Consider the following 22,575-nt stretch of genomic DNA (forward strand, 5'->3'; position numbering starts at 1 on the left):
AGCAAAGATTCTTCCTGCTTAAGCTTTTCTCCTCCCTGAGAATGGTATGTCACTGCTGTCTGCACAGGATTGCCATTTGGTAAAGAAAACAATGCCCGTGGTTTGCCAGCAATTCTAAAATCACTGCCCTCACTTCTAAAACATGAAGTAAAATGAAGAATGAGTTTAGTTTGTAATAGTGCAAAAATACATAGAACTTTTGTTCTGCTAGAGAAAGATATCCTGAAATGAAAAAACCTCAAATGTTTCAGAGCTACTTATGCTATAAATAGCTAAAAGTGATCTGAGATCTGTTCTTGGGCAGGAATCTCATCTTCAACCATCAGAACTCTCTGTTCTGAACAGAACATTGATCTGCAGCAAGTCTTCCGAAATGCTTCCCCATTCACATTCTACTCTTTTCCACAGATTTTCCTCTGATTTTCAATCTTAACTCTCAATCAAGATATCAGTTTTTAAAATTGCTTCCAAAGGATTGCTGACTGTTACAGCGTAGGTTTGGAAGTGCTGCTATCTCTAAGGCATAGTTAGCCTGTAAACAAGCCTCCTTTTCCAAGTAACTGTGGAAATCATAATGACTGGGCTGGTATTAAATTCTGCTATGAATGAAAGATTTATCTTACATAAGTAAAATCTCCCTCTATACTAACAAGGAGAGGTTTATCTCAGTGTAACTAAGACTGGTTCCCTTGTACTGATTGAATCCTCTATTAAGTGAGTAATTGGGATCTGTGGCAGCTTTGGGCTTGCAAATCAGCACAGATGAGATCCAGCAGACTGGAAAAATAAAAAGGGAAAAGTAATCAATCAAATTACTTCCTAATATCGTTATCATGTCAAGTGCATGAAATGGGTTGTACTGATTGCAGAAGAAACTGAGCTGCACCTCTGGTATGTCCATATCATTGGATCGTAGCCTCGGCATGTGTGCCCTCCAAATAAGCCCAAAGTAAGCCATTTAGGTTGAGATATCATGTGAGCACAAGCTGTAATCTATGTCCTTCAGGAAAACTGTCTGTGCTAATGCTCTAAAACACAACCCGGAGCAGAGCTGGCTTGCTTCTTGAGTATGGCCAGAACAGTTATACAGCACAAACCTTATATAGCATGAATACTGTGACAGTCCTTAGAAATTATAGTTTTTTAGCGCTTCTATTAATTTGTGCAAGAGGGCAAGGAGGTCAGAACTTGCTCACAGAAGGTATGTACTGGTAATGATACACTACACAGCACTTATGTGTAAAGGTTTTGCCATCAGAAAGATTGTCATGCACTTTTTTTATGGACATCAAGCTTTTTAATTTGGTAGAATATAACCTCTATTCCAGTATGACTTGAATGCCTGAAAGAAGCAGTTCTTAGTCTCAAGGTGATATGAAGAAAGGATAGATGGATACAGAGGAAGAGCACAGTAGGTAAAAACACTCCAAGCTTATATGTAGTACCGCTATTATTTTTATGTTTTCTCTCCCTTTGTAGATTGTATGTTTAGAGACTTTGTGAAAAGACAAACAATATGCTATAAAAAAGCAAATGTTAAGTAAAGATATAGTCATCACAGGAAAATGACCCAATCTATCACTCCATTTTCTGAAAGAGGAGTAGCTAGTATCAGCAGTCTCTGTTCATCTGTTCATTACTTTCAGAGATGTTTCAAATGCTTTTTAGTCTGCATGGATCTAAAAAAAAAAAAAAAATATAGGAAGAAAGGAAGACAAAGAAGCAGACTGTGGCAGATATGCAGTAGTAAAAAGAAAGAAAGTATTTATGGATATCTCTCCTGTGATAACTCCTTACTGCATGTTACTGTTTTGTTATGCCATTGTGACCTGTTGTTATTAAGACACAATAACAAAGGAATATTTTGAAAAAGATTACAAAGGTTTTGGTTGGGATGGACTCCGCTAAAGCAAAGTTATCCCTAAAGCAAAAGTTATCCCTACCTGCTTCCTTAGTTCTCTTCTCTCAGATAATTCAGATTATTTCCCCAAATCATGATTTCCAATTCAGAGCAATTACAGCTGTGATCACCGCTAACGCATTTTTCTGTACTGTAACTTTGACACTGTCCATTACAAATCTGTAAGAATATGCTGTTTGTAAACTCATAATATTGTTTTATAAACTTAGTCATCCTGTCATCCATATGGTTTAGAAATCCACCACTATTTTCAAAACTAACCTAGGCATTTTAATTAACCTGGGGACTTCAATTTCCTAAAAGTTAGGTGTCTGTTCAAAGCTGATTTTATAATCCACTTCTTATATTAAAGGAGAGAGATAGAAATCTCAGTAAGTAATTCAGCTTGTCATAAAATAACTGTCTGGGAGGGAAAGTAGATGCTTATTTTTTATTTCCCCTGGGGCTGTAGAGTCATCAATCCTCTTTTGGAGTCAAGTGTATAAAGCAAGGTCAGTCCTTTCTGCATTGGCAGGTAGGGGATGTAATGAGCAGCTGTCTATAACACTGTTCTGGAAATAGGAGAATCAGATCCAAATCCCTTCTATGTGTGATCTGGCTTTATTCAGAATATTCAGAAATAAAGGTCTTCGTGTATTCCAGGTGAAACTTAAATGTTTAACTACTGTAGCAAAACATGAACCTAACCAAAACAGTATGGTGGTGGAGACAAATATTCTCCATCCGTGATGTATCCCAGAATACAGCAGCTTTATGTGAGAGCCTGCAGAAGATGTAAATCTCTGCTTCAAAACGTCAAATAAAACAGATTTACATATCATGGCATTGTAGGTGAGTACTTTCAGCTACATGTCAAACAGATATCCTTCTCCTCTCTCCATGCTGGCTCATGTGAAGCTCAGGAATGCTCCAAAAATGGCAATATCAGGTCCAAGAATGCAGGTAGCACGGGGAGAACACATTTGGATTTGAGAATCCTAGCAAGGTAATAGTATGACCCTGGGCTTTCAACAGTTCAATCGTGGTAAAAGGGTGTGTGGTTTCCTCAGAGCTCAGAAGCCACTATATGGACTTTTATGCTGAAGACTTCAATGGCAAAGTCTTGAATGCAGAGATCTCCAGACAGGGGAAGCCTATGTGGCAGCTGAGAGGGTGTAATATCTCACAGGTGCCTAAATGTTTGAATTTAAGAACATGAAGTGTCTATAGGTTAAATGTTCTCCTTTTATGTCAAAACTTAAAAATTCAGCTAATGTGCCAGGGGGAATTTTGTAAAGTTTCTGGGTATTATTGTATTCAGTGATTAACATTCATACCTTCAAATACTGCCTTCTCCAACCCTTGTACTTTTGAAAATGAGAGTTTAGAAATTGTTGCATAACATGCTTTTAAAAACTACCCTCCCATTTCTTCAGAAAAATATAAAGCTTTTGGTGGTTCAAACAGTGCTTTAATTTTCATAACAACGGGTTTGCTTAGAATGTTATGGAGAAGAAATAAAGAAGGAGAATGTAAGTGCTAGTCTTTTAGGGCTTTGATATGTTTGAAAATGGAATCCAATTAAACCTCTGTATTTGGTAATCTTTGTCTTAATAAAATTTCTGTGGGTGTTATTGGCTGTTTTTACCATGAAAACATGAAAAAACAGAATGATTATTTTCAGATTTGTGTTTTGATTTTTTTGCCATCATAATTGCATGAGAAAACTGCTTGAATATATTCAATATTAAAATCAGCAAATACTTTTTAAAGGAGAGAAGGTAATTAACTTCCCTTCTTAACGATGCTTCTAATTTAGACTATGCATGAGATGTACCATGAGTGAGAGAGATGTTGCAGAAAAAGACTGGATAAAGAGCCAAACTGGGAATCAGCAGAGTTTAAGTTTATTTTCACATCTTCAGCAGACTACTGTGTGACCTTAACCAAAGTATTTAATTATTCTGCTCCACAGTTTATCTGTGAAATGGAAATAATGACAGTCAACTTGCTGAGAGGTTGTGGGGATTAATTATTTAATATTTAGATCTTCAGATGGAATACACATAGAATTGCAGAGTATGACAGATGATTAACATTATTTTGCTATTACTGAGATCTGAAATTATTTCCTGGCTAATTTATTGCAGAAAAATCTTCACTTTTTATAGTCCTTCATCCAACAACTACCCTGACTGAAATGTATTGAGCAACAAATGTGAAGTCCTTCTCTTGGCTCTTAAATCTAATTAATACCCAAATTACTCTTAGAGGCAGCAGAGAACAATAATGTGCAAGTCTACCTTTGTTGCTTGCACCTGCCAGTTCCACAGAAGGATGAGTTAAGGGTATCTTTCAGATAATGTATATTTAGCACAATCTAACAGTTTAAAAAATAACCAAAATCAACACAGAGCACATTGACTGCAGGCTTAGAATGCAGGTCCAGGAGATGTAAAAAACCCCCAACTTTCTGCTGCTTGTCAGAGCTGGAGAGTATGCTCACAGGCAACAGAAAATACTTGTTTTGAAGGTGCTGGGCTTCTGAAACACAGGTCTAGCCCACACAGCTGCTGAATTTGGCTACCTCACATAGCATATTAAGCAAACCTCTCAAGCAGTAATTAAAAGAAAAAGGCTGCATATATGCCCCAGAAGTGTGCCAAATGCACTCTCATTGATGCCGATGCGTTGTTCGGAGTGATGTACAAGTACTGCCATTTTGAACCAAAAAGTAATTACCAAAAAAAGTCTTTAAAAATTTCCGACATAGTTCTATTCAATATACAGAGTTAAATGGTCTTTTTAATCCAAACACGTTCTTGCTGTTATTGACTGTACTTCATGAGTTATTACTTTGGATTGGGGTATGTTGGCAAAGGTCTTCAACTTCTTTAAACGCCTGATGTAAGGTTTGCATCAGGTACTGAAGCAAGTTTAACTTCCCACCTGATTTATCTGTCAACACAAGGTGGCATGTATCATTTCTGTTATTAAAAGGAATGAGGTGTTGAGTATATGATTGGTATATCTGTGACCATATCCTAAGATGAGTCCTACATACCAACGTCCTGCTCCTGACTATGGTCAAAGCACACAGTAAAGCCCAGGTTAGCTTACAGCTCATCTGTGGTCTCTCCCTACATACATGCAAGGAAAAGTGATTTTTACTGTAGAGCTGAGGCACAGTTTGAAGAACAAAGAACTCATGCAATTACTTTGGAGAAAAGAAGAGAAAGCAAGACTCCATTCTTTTCTAGCAAGGCACCCAACAGATTTAGAATAGACAAGAGAGAAATCCAACGGTTTTACCTTTGCTACTCTCATGTCTGAGGATGACGCCACTAAAAGGGGAGTATATCAACCTCATATCTTAATATGAAATTTTTACAAATGCATTTGATTCATGTCTTCATGAACAAGGAGGTCCCCTGTGAAAGGAAGATTAATTGCAGGAGCCTTGGGAGACCAACCACTGTGATGTTTAAAGCAGGGGTAACAGACATAAATTAGCCTATGATCTTGCAATGCTGCTGCGAGCAAAGATTACGCTACATGAAAGGATTTGTCTGTAAGGGTTCATGAAGCTTCAATACACAGTCTAAATGACTTTTCTTATTTTGTTACTTTCCGTGAACTCCATTTCTGAGTGTGGCAGTATAAACATAGATAATTTTAAATACCCTAACCTGTGTAAATGCCATGTAGGAAAGGTCTTCCACCTGTGATTTGAATCTCTCTGTATCTGTATCACCTTTGGACTTGGAAACTCTTTCTGATAACCCTAGATCCTGCTCTGCAGTAAATAGGGATTCTCACCCCCAGCTGCCTGGGAAACTTGTATTTCTTGGTCTTGATGAGGAAGCGAAAGTCCTGCTAGTTCTGCAACATGAAAAAGAGTGAAACCAGGCATAGCTCTGAAGCAGCTCAGTTCTTGCATGACTGCTGCTCAGAGACAATCATGCACTAGGCAGCCAGAAAAATGTAACATGAAATTGCACTACTTTTTCTCACATAGAACAGAAATTACTGTTTTGAGGGCAACTAAGCCCACCAGAGAGCCTTATTCAGAGCCTATGAAATCTGAGGATCAAAATCTGTAAGGTAAATCCTGCCAGCTTTTTCTTCTTGCTAACAAGATCCCAGATGTGGTGATCACCAATGTGAAAAGTCATCCTAGGGCTAAGGTTTTTTTGTCCAGTAAAGAGAAAAAGAAATCCACATTTTCATGGAGAAAAGTCTAATATCATTATAAAAAGCATTTTCTTTAGCACAGAGAAAAATCTAATGCTATCACATAAAATATGTAAGTACATAGATGCATTGTCATGAGCAGTAAGTATGAAGTGCAACAACATCAGAAGCATTCTACACCTTGTCTGTAGACTCAAATGAATTGTATAACTTGAACTGGTATAAGGTGGAGGGTAGTGTATATACACCTCTTGTCTTTACATGTCTTATTTAGCTTCTTTCAAAATAAAAATTTAAAGAACAGTGTCACTAGCTAGAGTGTTGCAGATTTTGAGGAGCTTGTTATTGATTAACTGCCAGCACTAACCCAGGATCTAAATTCCATCATGCAAACAGGCCGTTGTAAACATGAAATGAAAAAAACCTCAGAAAATAAAAGCTGTTCACAATAAACACAGATCCAAATATGTTTTATGATAGTGTTGCAGCAAAGAAAATGTCAGAATAAAATAATTAGAAAGTAGGGAACAAAGACTGCTGTTTACTTATTCAATTAAAATGATAATTTCATTTTTGTCATTTAAAATGGTATTAGTGACATGCAAAACTATAAATAAGTTTTACTGTGATTAAGAAAAACCATGTCTTTTCAGGACAGAATCATAACCTTTTATATCAAGCTCATACAGAATTAAACATATGTCAGTGTGAACATTATGAAATTCACAAAAACTAATACAGGGAGGAAGAAATTACAATTTCATATTGTTGAATGACAGCTATGGACATCAGACCCACTGGCCATGATAAGCGAAAAGGACTGATTTGAACCACATAATAAATAAAGCCCAAATATGTTTTGTAAACTAAGAAAGCAAAGGAAAAACCTCCACTATTTCCAACTTACAGGTCAAAAAATTGGGGATGCCCTTAGGATGACAAGATGCCAATACTTCAGATGAATATGATTATATTCTTAACATGTCGATTACATCTGCAGCCCTGGATACACATTTGCAATCTATCAGATTAATCTAACTGTCAGATGTGATTTGAAGCAACAGAAGGAAGCAATGCAATTAGAATACTAAAAAGGCACAAGATGTTTATCCCTTTTTTTTATGTTCTGTCAAAGTTTCCCATGTGTTTGTCACACCTCTCCAGTCCAAACTCCAGGAAATACAACCAGAACATCAAGTATCTTATTTTGCAGACTCATAACTTTTTTTAATTTTTTTTTCCCCTTTCGTAAGCATTTTGGAACCATTAAGTATTTCAATTGTAGTTTAGGTCTTTTCAAACTTAAAGAGAAGATTTAAGTTTGTAAAGGTTACGAAAAATGTTGATTTTTGTATGCTTTGTACACACTAAAAGATTTCACTTAGTTCACTGCTGTTGACTATCTTGGTAAGTGCCTCAGTGTTGCTCTTGATTAGTCTCTATTTTTCTCTGGATTATGCCACATTCTATTTCAAAACTGAGGTCAAAGCCTTTTGAACATTCCCAGCTTGCTGCTGTATAGGGCAAGCATTTCAAGTTAATGTTGAAGCTTGCATCTTTTTGGTCTGCTATAAGGATACAGCTAGGCCTGTGCCAAATGCGCCAAATGCACAGGAGGCTTTGGGGCACAGCTCCAGGAGATAACAATTATGCTGTACACCCTTACCTTCAAGCACCTGAAGAACTCTTGGGTTAGAACATGTATTAGATATGTGCTTATAATGCAAAAATTGTACTGCAGGTAAACATGCTAACTTAAAATGAAATTAACAGCTACTTGCTATAGTAAGGTTTACCAGTGAGGAGTCTCCTGGATACCCTGAGCAGTTTCTAACACAAAATATTGAAAAAAGGCAGCACAAACCCTCTCAATTCTCTACATTTACAGATGGCATTTTTTTCCACTCCCCAAGCTCCAACAGACTTTTATCTCAGTGTCTCTGTTTACCCTGCCAGAGAAGTAAAAAGTGTGTGTCTTTGTTCTCTTTTGCTCCATCCCATATCGTATTAGCTCTCAGTCACCCACATTCTCATGAGCTCTCAGTCTGATCTCATCTAGGAATCATAACCATTAGCTCAGCTGAAACAGCAGTTTACAAAGTCATCACTAGTATAATATACATAGTACAGAGTCAAGGTCAGATTGCTTAGTGTATGCATTTGTTCAGGTGTTTTTGACTTACTTTGTGCAAATGTGAGCTTGGGGACTGGGTTAGCAAGTTCGATGCTCTCAGAGATCATAAATGGAAAAATTAAAGGTAAGTTTCTTCAGAGACATCTGCAAAATTGGGGTTTCAGACTGGGGTTCTAAGATTTCTTGTGGTGTTGTTTTAAAGACCTTTTTTGTTTTAAATGTTAGCTAATATGTATAGAAAAGACATAAAGTCAGAGAGCATTACATTATCTGAGAAATACTGAAATGCATGGAGATAGTGACTGTACTATAAAACACGTGGAAAAGAATAAGGTTAAGACTGCAAATGTAAGTTGTCATTTCCTGATGTCTCTAATCTGTGCTGCTATATATTACCAGAAAAATTGTCACTTCCCTCCCCCCACCACATACCACACAGAGATGATTTAGGTCATTTGGAAACCTGAAATACTTTTTTGTATATGATATATTTTATTATGAATGTTATTAATTCAGTGAAATTTGCCTTGCACTTTTCTATTAAGAGTGCTGTCTACCTTATGTAATGGATGATAGGCAGAGCCTACTTCAAAACTGAGCTGATTTGGGTCATGAGGTGGCTCAAACTTCTTTAATATTTTGCAAAAACCACATGAGCACAGAACCCTCTCCTTTAAAAAGGTGTATGGGTTTGGCCAGCTGATGTACCACTTAGTTATAGTTTCTAAAATAGCATAGAAATAACATATCTTTTGGCAGGTTCCTGGAGGACCCCATCAGAGCAGAAATTTGATTGTATTTGTATTAAGAACATTCACACGCAGGTGGAAAATTTGCCACAAGGAATGATTTGTCTGAGCCAAGATAAAATAAAGGATTGCTGCAAAAGATAAGACAAAGATAGCAGAAGCAAGATTGATATATCATGATATATCAATCATATTGGGCAGAGAAGAGATTCAGAGCAGCCCTGCAGAGAAGGACTTGGAGGTGTTGGTTGATGAGAAACTGAACATGAGCCTGCTTCAGTGTGCACTCGCAGCCCAGAAACCAGCTGTGTCCTGGGCTGCATCAAAAGAAGCGTGACCAGCAGGTCGAAGGAGGTGATCCTGCACCTCTACTCTGCTCTCGTGAGACCTCACTTGGAGTATTGTGTACATTTCTGGTGCCCTCAAAATGAGAAGGGTATGGAGCTGTTGGAGCAAGTCCAGAGGAGGCCATGAGGACGATCAGAGGGCTGGAGTACCTCCCGTGTGAAGATAGTCTGAGAAAGTTGGGGCTGTTCAGCCTGGAGAAGAGAAGGCTGCCTGGAGACCCATAGCAGCCTTCCAGTGTCTGAAGGGGGCCTACAAGGATGCTGGGGAGGGACTCCTCATTAGGGACTGTAGTGATAGGATAAGGGGTGATGGGTTTAAACTTAAACAGGGGAGATTTAGGTTGGATATGAGGAAAAAATTCTTCACTGTGATAGTGGGGAAGCACTAGCACAGGTTGCCCAAAGAAGTTGTGAATGCTCCATCCCTGGCAGTGTTCAAGGCCAGGTTGGAGAGAGCCTTGAGCAACCTAGTCTAGTGGGAGGTTTACCTGCCCATGGCAGGGGTGTTGGAGCTAGATGATCTTAAGGTCCTTTCCAACCCTAACCATTCTATAATTCTCTGATTGTTTAGTATATTGTGCACCTGCAATTGGTAGCCATAGTTACATAGTTACTGCATCTTGGGCCTGGGACAAAGTGAACCTCTTGAAACAATAAGGAATTCATGGGCAAAACCAGATCCTGGTCTTGTTTGAAAGATGAAGGGAGAAAATTCGAGATTGGTAATACTAAAGGATGAGTTATTTGACATTTTGGCAAAGTGACCATTTGATTACCTAACTTTGCAATGAAACTAACTTTTCAGGTGTCCTGAAGTGAACTGCCTTCATTATAATACTAAAAATCACACCCACAGGTCAAAAAGATCACGGCCCAGGGGAAGACCCCTCCTCTGAGCATGCATGGTGATTAGAAGGAATGACACAACAAATGTTATAATTATATGAGGATAATGGATTTAGACCATTGCAACTGGGAGTGTACTACCTTGTAATTTTTGTGTATATATATAATGAGAAAGCTGGCATTGGTGTGCTTGATTTGTAAAAAGATCCACCGAGCACACAGGCATGAATAAACACAGTATCTCTCCTGTGGAACTGGGTTAGTGCACGCCGGGCACGAATCCTCTTTTCAGTCAACAAGATCATGTGTTTAATTATGCATGTCCAAATTGCTTTAGAGAGTTTAAAATAGATCTATATCAACCATTCCTTTTGCTGGTGAATTCACAGCAGTCTGCTCCCTTTTTTTTTTTTTTACTTTTTTTTTAGGTACTTTTTTGTTTGGGTTTTATTTTTTTAAAAAAAGGTTTATTTCCACACAGTGTGTCCTTAGATGTTAATGGGAAGATCAACTTTAGGAATCTATTGCAGCACTAAGGGGCTTAGGAGGAATCTGAAAGATGTTTGCCACCAACCATAGCAGCAAAGTGACTAAGGGTGGACATGTTCCAAGGTGATGTGCAATGGCAAAAGCACAAAGGCTGCCTCTGATGTGGTAGGAAACAGGGAAAGAAGGTAAAGCATCAATACAGAGGCGAGCCTGCCATAATAACCAACATGACTATTTTGGCAGCTCTATTTTATATGAGCAGGAAAGTGCAGTGAGAAGACTAGTTAAAAACCCAAGATGAGAGCTTTAGCAGCAATCGCAGGAAAACACAACGTAAATTCTTTTGGAGGAACAAGTGGCCATAAGTAGCCTTATCATGGCAACAAAGGCAATGCAAAAGGAGGAACTGAGAATTTTCTCTAGCAAGTTGAGGGATCACTGTTGTTTATACCATTTGGGTTGGCCAAACACTTTGCAAATAATGCCTTGTGTCAATCCAGACTAATGGTGAGAAGGAATGGGCCATCTGAGTAAAAGAAACACAGAAAACCCTTATGTCCACATGCTAAATCAATGCTCTCACTACTGCTCCTCAGTTTATTCCCTTTCTCTCCAGCGTACTTTACAACTGCTCTAGGTAACAAATATTCCCCAGCATGGTCTTAAGTATCTCCAGGCTGATTTCTATTTGCAGGAGGGATTTTCACCTGTCAGAAGGTGAAACACTTTGATGAGTAAACCAGTCCAGAGCAGGACGAATCTACAACTCTATTTCTGTTACAAGTAAGCATCTTAAGGTGGTAGGTAATCATGTTTCTTAAACTACAATAAGAACCCTGAAGCCCAGCACCTGAACTTGGCTGCCAAAGTGAGTGTTGGCTGACCTTTGCTTCCTATGATGTAAAGGACACATGACTGTAGAGTACAGTACTCAGCTGGAGCAAGTAGTCACAGAAGATTGTCCAAGTCAAAAAGCAGTAACTCACTGTGGAAAGAAGTTAGTGAGATAATTTTTCTTTTTTTTTCGCTGTTGCAACTTGTCAGCCAAGAATATAAAAGACATGGAGTCAGTTCAAAACCAAAGCTTGAAAGGCTTGTATCTTGCATATCTTGGGAACACAGAGCTTTGTGTTTATAATATTCACCCTAGAAAGAGCATGCTAGAGGTCTCCTGCCAATGTCCTCAATTGTAACTACTCAGTAAATGTATTGCTCGACCTAGAGATAATTGGAAAGATAAGAAGTGAATTCACCCTGCATTGAGGAGGAGGCATAAAGCCAGCATAGTTACATTGCCTTAAAACACTCATCTTCAAAACAGAAGAAGCTGCCTTGCTTGAAGAAGCCTGGTTGCTACCTTGAATTTATACTTGGAAATGTTTATATTTTTCCATTTGAACCTTCTGAATGTTTACACTTAAACTCAGCAGAACTACTCATAAACTTAGCGTTGATTGCAGGCAAAGTATTTGGATGGCCGCGGACACAAAGTCAGATACATGATGATTAGTAGTAGAGATGGGTTTTTCAAGATACATCTATCTAGGTTAGTATAGACTTATCTCCCTTACCTTCTAACTCATATATACAACTGGCATGGCTACTTTGGCTCCAAATGACAAGGTCCCTATTTGCTTCTGGTCTGCTGGGAAAGCCTCTCTTCGGGAAAGATCTTTGTGAGTCTTGTAAACCTTTTTCTACTTTCTCCAGCTTCATTCAAGAAAACCTATTTGGTTTTGATCTTGACACTATGTAAATCCTTTTGATGGGAATCAGCCTGTATGATGTTTTCCAGAATGCAACTAGCCTCTTGAGACCTGAAAGCTCTTCTACATTAAAGGGCTGGTTGTTGATTATTTCTTTCTTGGTTCACATAGGCATAAAAATATCAATAAGCATTTCTGTAAATGCCAGGATTAGTCTAAATATCATTGAAAAACTGATTAAGACTTACTAGTGTTCTGTGACAAAAAGGTACGCTATACTACATAATTGTCTTTATTAAGAACTAAACCCTTCACAACTGTATAACATTTTATCTCCTTTTGCTGCCTGTGAGTTCAGCTGGCATATAAAATTCAGTAATTATAAAAAAAATTATGTATTTATGTCTAAAGTGAATGTCTAGTCTTTTTATAAAACAAATCTGCTGCTTCAACCTCAGATAGTTACTCTTGTAGCATCATTAAGCTGATTGACAGCCAATCCACATTGTTCATCAGAAAAGTTGAGAAAGTCATTTGCATCACAAGTTCTTCTCTTACTTTTAAAAGATCAAATAACTTCCTGTATCTTTCTAGCTGAAATGGCATTCACCATATCTAAGAATTTATTTATTTTTTTTAATCCACTGGTTATCTTCATTTCACTTTTTTTTTTTTTCAGTTTTATGCTTCTTTTCTATTGTCCCAATTTATTCTAATCCTGCTGTTGTTAATTTTTGATCTTTTTTGCTATTTCTCTTAGTCTGTAATATATTTTTCTTATGCTATTTCATATGCTTTTATTTAACTGGTTATGATATATATCTACTCAGCTCACAAAAGATGATTTAACAATATTTTCTTAACTAAGTTACTTCAAGACACAGAATAGATGTTAATATAGTTTGCAATAGCAGCCAAACAATTTCTATAAATTAATAACTAGAATCACTTTGCCTTTCTCCACTATTCAAAATACTATAAAGTTCTTAGTATTCCTTAATGCAGTAAGTTTCTAAAGGAACTATCATTTACATTAATGCATTCTGGTAATTCTACTGAACTGTTGTGTAGAATTAAGTACATGCAAAAGCATTTCACAGGAATAATTTTAAGACAACAATAATCTTTGTGTAGATATTTAGAGAATACTACTCTGGAACAATTTGAATTCAAGCACCAGATTTTTGGTTTGCAAAAGGCAAAACTAAGACGCATACACATCTTTCTTCATACCTGCATATAAGTGCTAATATTTTTGGCACCCTGACTAAAAAAAAAAAACCAAGAGCATTGCTTAGGTATCTGTAATGTGAACAATATCATTGTAGCTTGTCTATATGATATATATAAAAAAATGGCATTGGATATCCTTCTAGAAGTTCTGCATGAGTGAAGAGTTTATGACAAATTCCAAAATCAATTCCCAAATCAAGGCTTATAAGAATATTTGCCCCCACATACATGTTTGTGTCCTGTGCCTCTTGAAGACACTGCAGCTACATGTAGGTAAATATGATACATAGCAGAACAGTCTTAATAAAAATCAACAAGAGATTTGTTTGAATAAGGATGATCATGTTATTTACCAAGAGGCTGGCAACTATCCAAGGCTACAGGACCTTAGAGGGAAAGAATACTCTACACAAACAGTGAAGACAGGCTGACATTTATGGAAAGTCTTATTTTAGAATTTGAGAACTACTTTCTTGAGATACATAGCAACATTATATTTCTGTTATATTTCTGCAGTGCGACCTGTGTTGGCCCTAGAATTTTCATTTGTATGTATTAGGGCAAACTATATACCTCACAGCTATATTCTGCTCACAGTTTCCTATTATTTTTCCTTAAAACAGAGGCACATGACACAAATGAGTTGGCAGTATTAGAAGTAGCACAAGTTAATTGACTTTTTGATGCATTTCTCTCTTATCTACCTAAAAAGATTAGGTGATGTAGCATGTAGCATAGGTTTTATATGCAGAAGATTTTTCTTACAGAAAATTATAAAATGTTTAAATCTAGTTGTATGAGACTTATCTTTAACAAATAAAATGAGCTGAGAACAACATGGAGTTAATAAGTGATTTTCATTGCTTTCTCTCAAAACTGTTAAACAGTGGCACTGTGTCCTTTCACGTTAAGTTTTAACTGTAGGCATATTTATGCTACAGTACTAGAAAGGTCTATGCACCTTCTTGCCACTTTGCGTTGTAGAGATGTTAGTTAGTTAAGCTAAACCTCTGAGCGTGCCTTTGCAGGATCAAAGCTTAGCTGCTTCAAATTTCGAACAATAATGACATGACATGCCTAGGTCAACTTCTCTTCTGTTTCAACAATCTGTTTCTGTAGTTTTTGTTAAATATTCTGTACTAACTAGCATAATTAAAGTTGTAGTTCAAATTCATATTTATTTAGTGACTTACTAAAATAAAACTGAAGCTACCTCTGCTTGGTAACTGGTTTTGACAGAAAACCACAAAATGAATAATGCAAGTCAAAATTTTCGCAGGCAAAATAAAACCAAACCAACACGTTAGGTAGCAATATAGAAAACTTGAGACTCATTTAAAGACATGCACATAAGAAATCTTAGAATGAAACTGGAAAGACAAAATTGTTTGCTTACAGATTAAGAGCCTGTGAATAGCACAATGCAAAGATTGCCCAGGTATTTCAACTGAAAGCATACCTATTTTTCAAAGCGTAAAACAGCTCCATAACTGGACAGAAAATAAGTAATGGAGTAATGCACAATTTTTGTTTCTTTGTTTCACTCTAACAGATTCTGGAAGTGCAGGCAATCAGATGAGACTTATATGCCTCATATTTTAAATCATTTGCAGGAACCTTACGACATGACTGTCTTACCTCAGAAGATTTTTTCTTCCTTTTGTTTAGACCTACTTTGTGCATTCATACCATAATGGTTTGCTTGCTGGAAAACTGAATGTCTTTAAAACAGACTTCCTGATCTGGGAGCTTTGCTCTGTAGATAAAAGGCAGAGTAGTTAGACTTTATGTCAGGCACGCATGAATCAACTTGACTAGGCCTGTCTATGGTGGATGTTAAACTGCTGATTGGTAACAGATATAGAAGTGAGCTTTATTGGCTGGTATAGCATCTAATAGCTTAGAAATGTCCAAGAAACCTCCAGTTTATGAAATGCTTATAATAATAATTAATCTTGTCTCTTACTGTGATCAGCCTTCAACTTCATTATAAGCTTGGAGAATATTACGCACATGAGACAAGATTTGTGCTCTTCGTCCCCAGTGTCACAGTACTGAGTGACCTGTGGAATCTGGGAGAAAAAGGGAAAGTCCTTTTCAGTCTGCACAGGTCTGGCATGTCGCATTATCAGTTTAACTAGGGTTCAAGTGGGGGTTTTTTTGTTTGTTGGTTTGGTTTGGTTGTTGTTTTTTTGTTTGTTTGTTTTTCAGGTACGTTAATAGCTGTGTTATTGAGCATATATGAACTGAAACACCTAAACCAGAAAAATCTAGTTCACATGACTGAAATTTTACAAATTGGCAAGGAACTGAAAAAAAAAACCCCAAACCTGAATATATGAAGTATTAGCTCTGGCTATTAGAAATGCCGTGATCTTGTCTGTCAAGGTCTGTCAAGCTGACTCTTAGGCCACTGCTTCACCTCTTCTTTTTGCCTTCAGAAGACATTGTCAAAAATCCTGGGTGGTCGTACTGATTGCTTTTGATTCATCCAAGATTTCTTCTGGACTAAGTGAGCAAAGTGTTTGGCATTATTTCTCAGATCCCGTCTCCTGAGTTTGGTGATCTATGGACTTTTCCAGATAGTGAATAATCTTCATAAGGTAGTAAGTAAATCATAATCAGAGAAAAATAGTGTCATCTGAGGCTGAATGGAAGTGATGTACTTTCCTGTGTCTAATGATCTTCCAGCTATGTTCCATATACTGAACTACCTGATCATCCACAATCTACTTATCCTAGTGTTGCCATGCTCTCTATGTTCCTAGCACTAAAATTAGCAGCATGTTTGTTTCTCCAGCTGCTTTACTGAGTAGCAGTTAAATACAACTAAAGACAATTACTTCATAATCTGTCTGTGTAACTGGGCTGTCTTATCATTTGTTTCAAACTGTGCAGGATATTCGCCATTATCAAATAGAATATGGAGGAATATTTGTGCTGTTGCAGAGGTGTGTAGTTGTGCAACTACTGACATTAATAGAAGTCACACAGCTTGATTCTTTTAAAGCTTTCTATAATATAAGCACTTAAAAAATCAAATACTTGTTTAGGAAAACATAATTTCAATCAACTTCCATGTAAAATATTTATCAGTACTTAGACACCTTGATGCCACTTCTAAATATTCTCCCACTTCACCTCTGTCAAGTGAATATCAGTTTCTCTTGGATCATTTTTGTGCTATTGGCTAAAAAGACTTTAGCTTTCTTTCAGGACAATAGTGCCTTTTGAACAGCTGATCCTTTATTTCCTCAATCACTTTACAAGTTTTGTGCAGAGTGAGTCAGACGTCATTTGGGAAAAATAGTATGCAATCATGTAACTAAAGTTTTAATATACGCATTCACATGAGGGTAGATTGAAGACTGACAAACAGTCTTGATTCTAGCATTTTCTACCTGGCAGTGTTTTGGTTTTCCAACCCAAGTAACGTTCTTCGACCTATTTTCTGTGGGTCAAGAATTGATTTGTGTGAGTGAACATTTGTAGGAAGTGTGATTCATACAAAGGAATAGTCTGAACTAAATTCAAATGTTGCACAACTTCCCAGAGAAGGTGATTTCATTGTGCATCATGTAGACGAAGAAACTTTTCCTATTTTGCTCTCAAAATGCATTTGACTTGAGATCATCATGTTTCTCTATATCTTTCTGTGCCTCTGAGGCAAGTCCTCTGCTCTTCATCATAGCATGTAATTATTTATCTTCCTCCCAGGTATGTTTATCTGTGGCTATCATCTGTATATTCAGCTTGCAGGTTACAGAAGTGACTTGATTGGATTTCCAAGTTAGTCTACAGGAGATCAGTATTTGAGCTTTGAAGTTTAAAGGCAGAGCAATAGCAACTTTGGAGGGATTCTTATGTGTCATTACTCCGCTATGCTAGATTTTGGTAGAAGCGAGCCTGTTTGGTGCAATTGGCTGCATTCTGAAGTAAAAAATGTACTCCTAAAAATCTATGTAAGCTAAAGCCTAAGAACCATATAATCGCCCATATCTTTTTGGATCTATCTTACCTTGAGGGAACTGAGACCTCTTTCTGACAAGGAATCCTTGCTCAGTTCTCATCACTCACCACAGCAGCTTGATGGATATTAACTGAATATGAGTTCAATAGCTGTAAACAGATACCAACAGGATAGGATTTTTTGAATGCTACTATTTTGAGATTACATTTGAGTCTGCAATTGTCTTATTAAAATTAAGTGAGAAAACGAAAGCAGACAGGCAATTGCACATATTAACCCAAGCTACTGGGCCATAAAAAGATGACATATTTACCATAATTTTAAGACAGCTTGAAACAAGCAGCAGATATTGGTCTGAGTGAACAAAGCTCCATTGTTTCCTTAGCATCTGGACCTGTAGATTTCTAGAGCAACAATGCCATAATAAAGACAAAGGTACATGCCATCTGTTCTGTTTTATGGAGATTATTTGTTGCCTTTGTAATCTTGGAAAGTTTCCAGCAAATGTCGCAGCAAATTTGAACACAAAAATAATCACATATGAGGCATATGACCATTATTGTGCCTGATGTACTATAAAACATGAATCAGCAACAGAACACAAAGGAGAAGATAAAAATAGAGCACCAAGAAAGCAAATGTTAATAGAGATAAAGGATATTTGGCATTTTTATAATTTCCACTGAAAATTAATAATTCCATGCATAGAAAAAGGCAATGTTAAGGTTGTGATTTCAAACAAAAGTATGCTGTTGGTGAATTCCTGATCAACTTCGCAGAGGTCCCTAGTGGCTTAAGGGTAACTGCACTGCCTGAGAGGAGTTCAGGCAACTGTAAGGTTTGGAGCTTGTGACAAAGACGACAAGGTACTGACGTCATGTAAAACGGATGGCAGCAAACAGCTCTAAAAGAGAAGCTCTAAAAAAGTATATGGATGACACTTTAATTAGAAAGAAATTACTATGAAATCATTAGGTTTGGAAGAAGAATTGATAAGTTAACACACAACATTTCTCTCTTTTTGAGACACTGCTCTTTTAGTTTGATTTCCTCAAAATTTTAGTTGGAAATCTCTGAAGACACAAGAAAAATATGTAAAAATACCAACCACTCCTCAAAACCTGCATGGAAAAAATCTCAGATTTCTTTTTCAGTTTGTCTGAGTTTTGTGAGCTGGTATTAGATGTTTAGTTAGTGCCTCTAGAACCTGGAATAGAGCTAATGCAAGATCTAGAGTGGTTATGCAAAATGAACACTGCTGTCTCAGTTCTCCATCAGTATAACTATTCTTACTCTTACAAAATTCTCCAAAATTGCCATTAGCATATTTGACCAGCCAACAAACAAAGAAGGTGTTTATTTTGAAAAGAGCAAGGCTGTCATCCATGGTGAAGACAATACAGGCTGCCAGAATTTTCAGGGTTATCAGAGAAAAATATGCTCCAGTTCAGGACTGCTTTCTATGTTTTTGTAGGTAAAGCCTGTTTTCATTTTAAGATAAATAAACCCAAAATAGCATGTAACAAAGGGCTTCTTTTGCATTATAAGAAATAAAAAGCTAAAAAAAAAAGAATAAAAAAAAGAGAATACTTCTCTGTACCACTCACAGAAGGACACAGTTCTGGACATGAAGGCTTCAGAGAGTGTTGTTGAAAACAGAGCAAGACCATGAAGCGGAAGCAAAATAATAAAGAGTTATGGAGGAATTGACTTATGAGAAAGATCAGAAAGGTAAAACAAATCTATAGCTAAACAGTGATTAAGGATAAAAGAGAGCAATGGAATTTGGCATGCTTTATAGCCGTACACAGATAACAGGACTAGATTTTTAATTTCAAATTTGTTAGCAGATTAATATTAAATTGGAGCTGGGAGAAAGAATTGATGGTGCTGGCTGCTATAGTGGCTGGCCTTAGCCTGCATTAGTTGCCTTTTTTCAGTGATCACCTCTTGCATTAGGCAAGGAAAACATAAGGGTCATGTACACCTACAATGCTAAGTTGCTTGTGAGACAGGAAAGATACAAACCAAATTCAGTGCATGGGACTGTGGAAAGAACTGAACCTTGCTCACTGTAATTAGTGCCTAATTCTCTGAAATCATCTGCCATAATCAGCCAATGTCGGGGACAAATGAATGACCTCTCACTATAGTGACCACAAAAGGATTGCCATCCACTTGGAAAAAAAAAACCCTTTTGTTGACCTGAAATGAAATACTGAAGGACTTGTCTGGTATCTGAGTTGGTGGAAAGGTCTTTTAATAGCAGTGTGAAAAAGGGCACTCCTGAGTTTATAATTTGAATTACAGAGTTAGGCAGGTACATCTGTAGGGGGAAAAAGCCAGGGGGAAGGTGTTTGCTTTTTCTCTTTTGGATGAGATGAAACTCCCTGGATACTCTAGTGAGGGAAAAGCACTGCATGTATATGAATGGAGCTGTCTGCCAATGACAAGCATGGCTCCAGGATTTCTGGCACTGAAAAACCAATGAGTGGGATTTAGTGTATCAGGAAAGGGAGAAGATTCAAACAAACTCAATACTGCTTTCAACAAAGCTAGTTCAGATCCTGCGTTCTGAAGCAGACCTATTCAGAAGAAAAGCAAACCCCAAACGTGTGCTGACTCAGCAGTGAAGGTCATGTGGGGGCACACAAAATGGACCTTTCACTAAAAATCTGTGTTACTGTGGATTAAGAGTGCCTTTAGCCTTCATGAGCTCTCCAGTTCTCACTGTTCTGTTGACTTGTTGATAACCATTACCCATGCACACCAGTTACACCAGCTATGAGGCTGCTACACTTCACAGAGGATGCAACTCCTTCTCCAGGAGCCTCTTGTGCCTGTGAAGCCATAAACATGTTTGTCCCCAGACCATAACCTAAATAAAATTCTTTCAGTGCTGAAATTTTTCACATGTAGCACACAGAATCTCTATGAGCTGGGTATCAGAAAAGCCAGACACTTGGCCAAATTTCCTATGAGAAGAGACTCAGTCACCTCTTCATCTGAGAATTTTCAAAGACTTCTGTCTATATGACTAAAGTGTTTTTTGGTAAGAGATGTTCTGGTAAGATTTTTTTTTGCCTTGGTAACAAGTATTAAAATGCTGAGGACTGTCTGGTTGGGGAACAGCTCTGCCAAAAAGGACCTGGACCTTGGCAGACAGCAAACTGAACGTGAGCCATCAGTGTGCCCTGGCAGGAAAGCAGACTAGCAGCATCTGGGGCTGCATGGGAGAATAGCCAGTAGATCAAGGGAAATGATTATCCCCCACTGTTCAGCACTCTAATGATACCTAAGTTCTGTGACTGGGTTTTGGGTCCCCCAGTACAAGGCAACCTGATAAACTGGAGTCAGTTCAGTGAAGGACCACCAAGATGCTTAGGGGGCTGGAGCGCTTGCCCTGTGAGGAGAAACTGAGAGACTGTTGCTTTTTGAGCCTGAGAAGTGGTGGCTTTTGGGGCACTTAGAAACCTCCCAGACCTATGAGGAGGTCTTTAAGAAAACTACACCGTGATCGTCTCTAGTGGTACATGGTGACAGAACAAGAAATGATGGGCATAAACTGAAAAGGGAGGTTCAAACTAGATAGAAAAAGAAACTTTTTCATGCTGAAGACAGCCGAGCAATGGAGCATGCTGCTCAGACATGTGCGTTGTCTATCCCCGGGAGGTTTTCAATACCCAGCTGGACACAACCTGGGATGACATGAGATCTGAGACTGCTTTGAGCAGAAGATTGGATGAGAAATGCCATGAGGTCCATTCCTACCTGAATTATCCTATGGTTCTTAATAAATGCTGAGGAAGTATACGAAGCACAGGAAGGATTACCTAAAGGGGGCCTACAAGAAATCTGGAAAGGGACTTTTTGCAAGGCCATGTAGTCTCAGGACAAGGGGGAATGACTTTAAACTGGTAGGGGGGAGATTTAGATTAGACATAAGGAAGAAGTTCTTTACTGTGAGGGGGGTGAGGCACTGGAACAAGTTGCCCAGGGCTGTGGATGCTCCATCCCAGGAAGTGATCAAGGAGGGTTGGAAGTAGATGAGCTTTAAGGTCTCTTCCAACACAAACCATTCTATGATTTCATGATTCTATGAAATTGCGAGTTCAGGTGGGACATCTTGCATGGTTTATGCAATTGGAATATACTGAAGGATTTAAAGGAGAGTACTAGATCAAACTGAAATGAAAGAGGACAGTAGCTAACGAGTTTACTAGAATACTAGATTTAATAGCAAAATCTGCTGAAATGTATCACAGACAAATAATTTCAGCAGGACTTCAGTTGCACCTTATTTAAAAAAATAAATAAATATGTAAGTAAGCTGATTTCTGCTCACAGGTACAGCAACGCAAGTGCTTGCTTTTCCATGTTATTGCATATGCGAAGAGGAGTACTTTCAGTGATATCCCAGTAGCAACTAAAACATAATAATTCAGTGTGCAATTAAGGGAAAATGAGCTGCACATGGAAATCATATTACTCTTTTCTGGTTTACCTGTATAATTTATAAAATCTCTAAAAGAACCCCCAACCAACTAACCAAAAAGTCTTAGCAGAAAGAAAAAAAAATTTACTTTTTAATGGATTGCACCCCAGAACAAGATTCACCCTATTAATTCTGCATATTATTTAATCAAGTAATACAGAACTCTTGTTATGCTACAAAGCCATTTTAAAAAGCAAGTTAATCATGCTCAAATGACTGACAGTGCAGCAGCACTTTCCCCAGGCTTCATTTTGAAGCTAATTTATTTAATCCAACAAGCATAACAATGCAGCAGGCAAGGTAGTCCTCTCCAGTTTAAGTAAAGATATGGAAGGGAAGAAACTACATATTTCAGAAACTGTAAAATTTAACCTTTTTGTTTGATTTGCCATCCACAAAATTGTTTTAAATAAAAAGATGTTAATTTTATCCTGTAATTACCTTTGTCAAGGTTACCAATTTTATCCCTAGGTTTAGCCAAAAGAAAAAAGCTGCTGGTTTTTTTTTTTTTT

At 37.6% G+C, this 22,575-nt stretch overlaps 1 protein-coding gene across 2 annotated transcripts in view; it reads right to left on the reverse strand.

Annotated features, from left to right (window-relative positions):
• Positions 1 to 22,575, reverse strand: part of FUT9 (fucosyltransferase 9) — a 99,004-nt gene that overhangs the window by 22,629 nt on the left and 53,800 nt on the right. The window contains exons 1-2 of one of the 2 annotated variants that reach the window (XM_030490071.1): positions 17,617 to 17,694; positions 15,237 to 15,354 (exon numbers count right to left, since the gene is read on the reverse strand). The exons of the other annotated variant lie outside the window; for it this stretch is intronic. The gene's annotated coding sequence lies outside the window, so the exon portion shown is untranslated. Of the gene's footprint in view, positions 1 to 15,236; positions 15,355 to 17,616; positions 17,695 to 22,575 lie in introns of those variants that run through there. 2 annotated transcript variants of the gene reach the window in all.

The sequence above is a fragment of the Strigops habroptila genome, chromosome 6 (genome assembly GCF_004027225.2).
Source record: "Strigops habroptila isolate Jane chromosome 6, bStrHab1.2.pri, whole genome shotgun sequence".
Lineage (NCBI taxonomy): Eukaryota > Metazoa > Chordata > Aves > Psittaciformes > Psittacidae > Strigops > Strigops habroptila.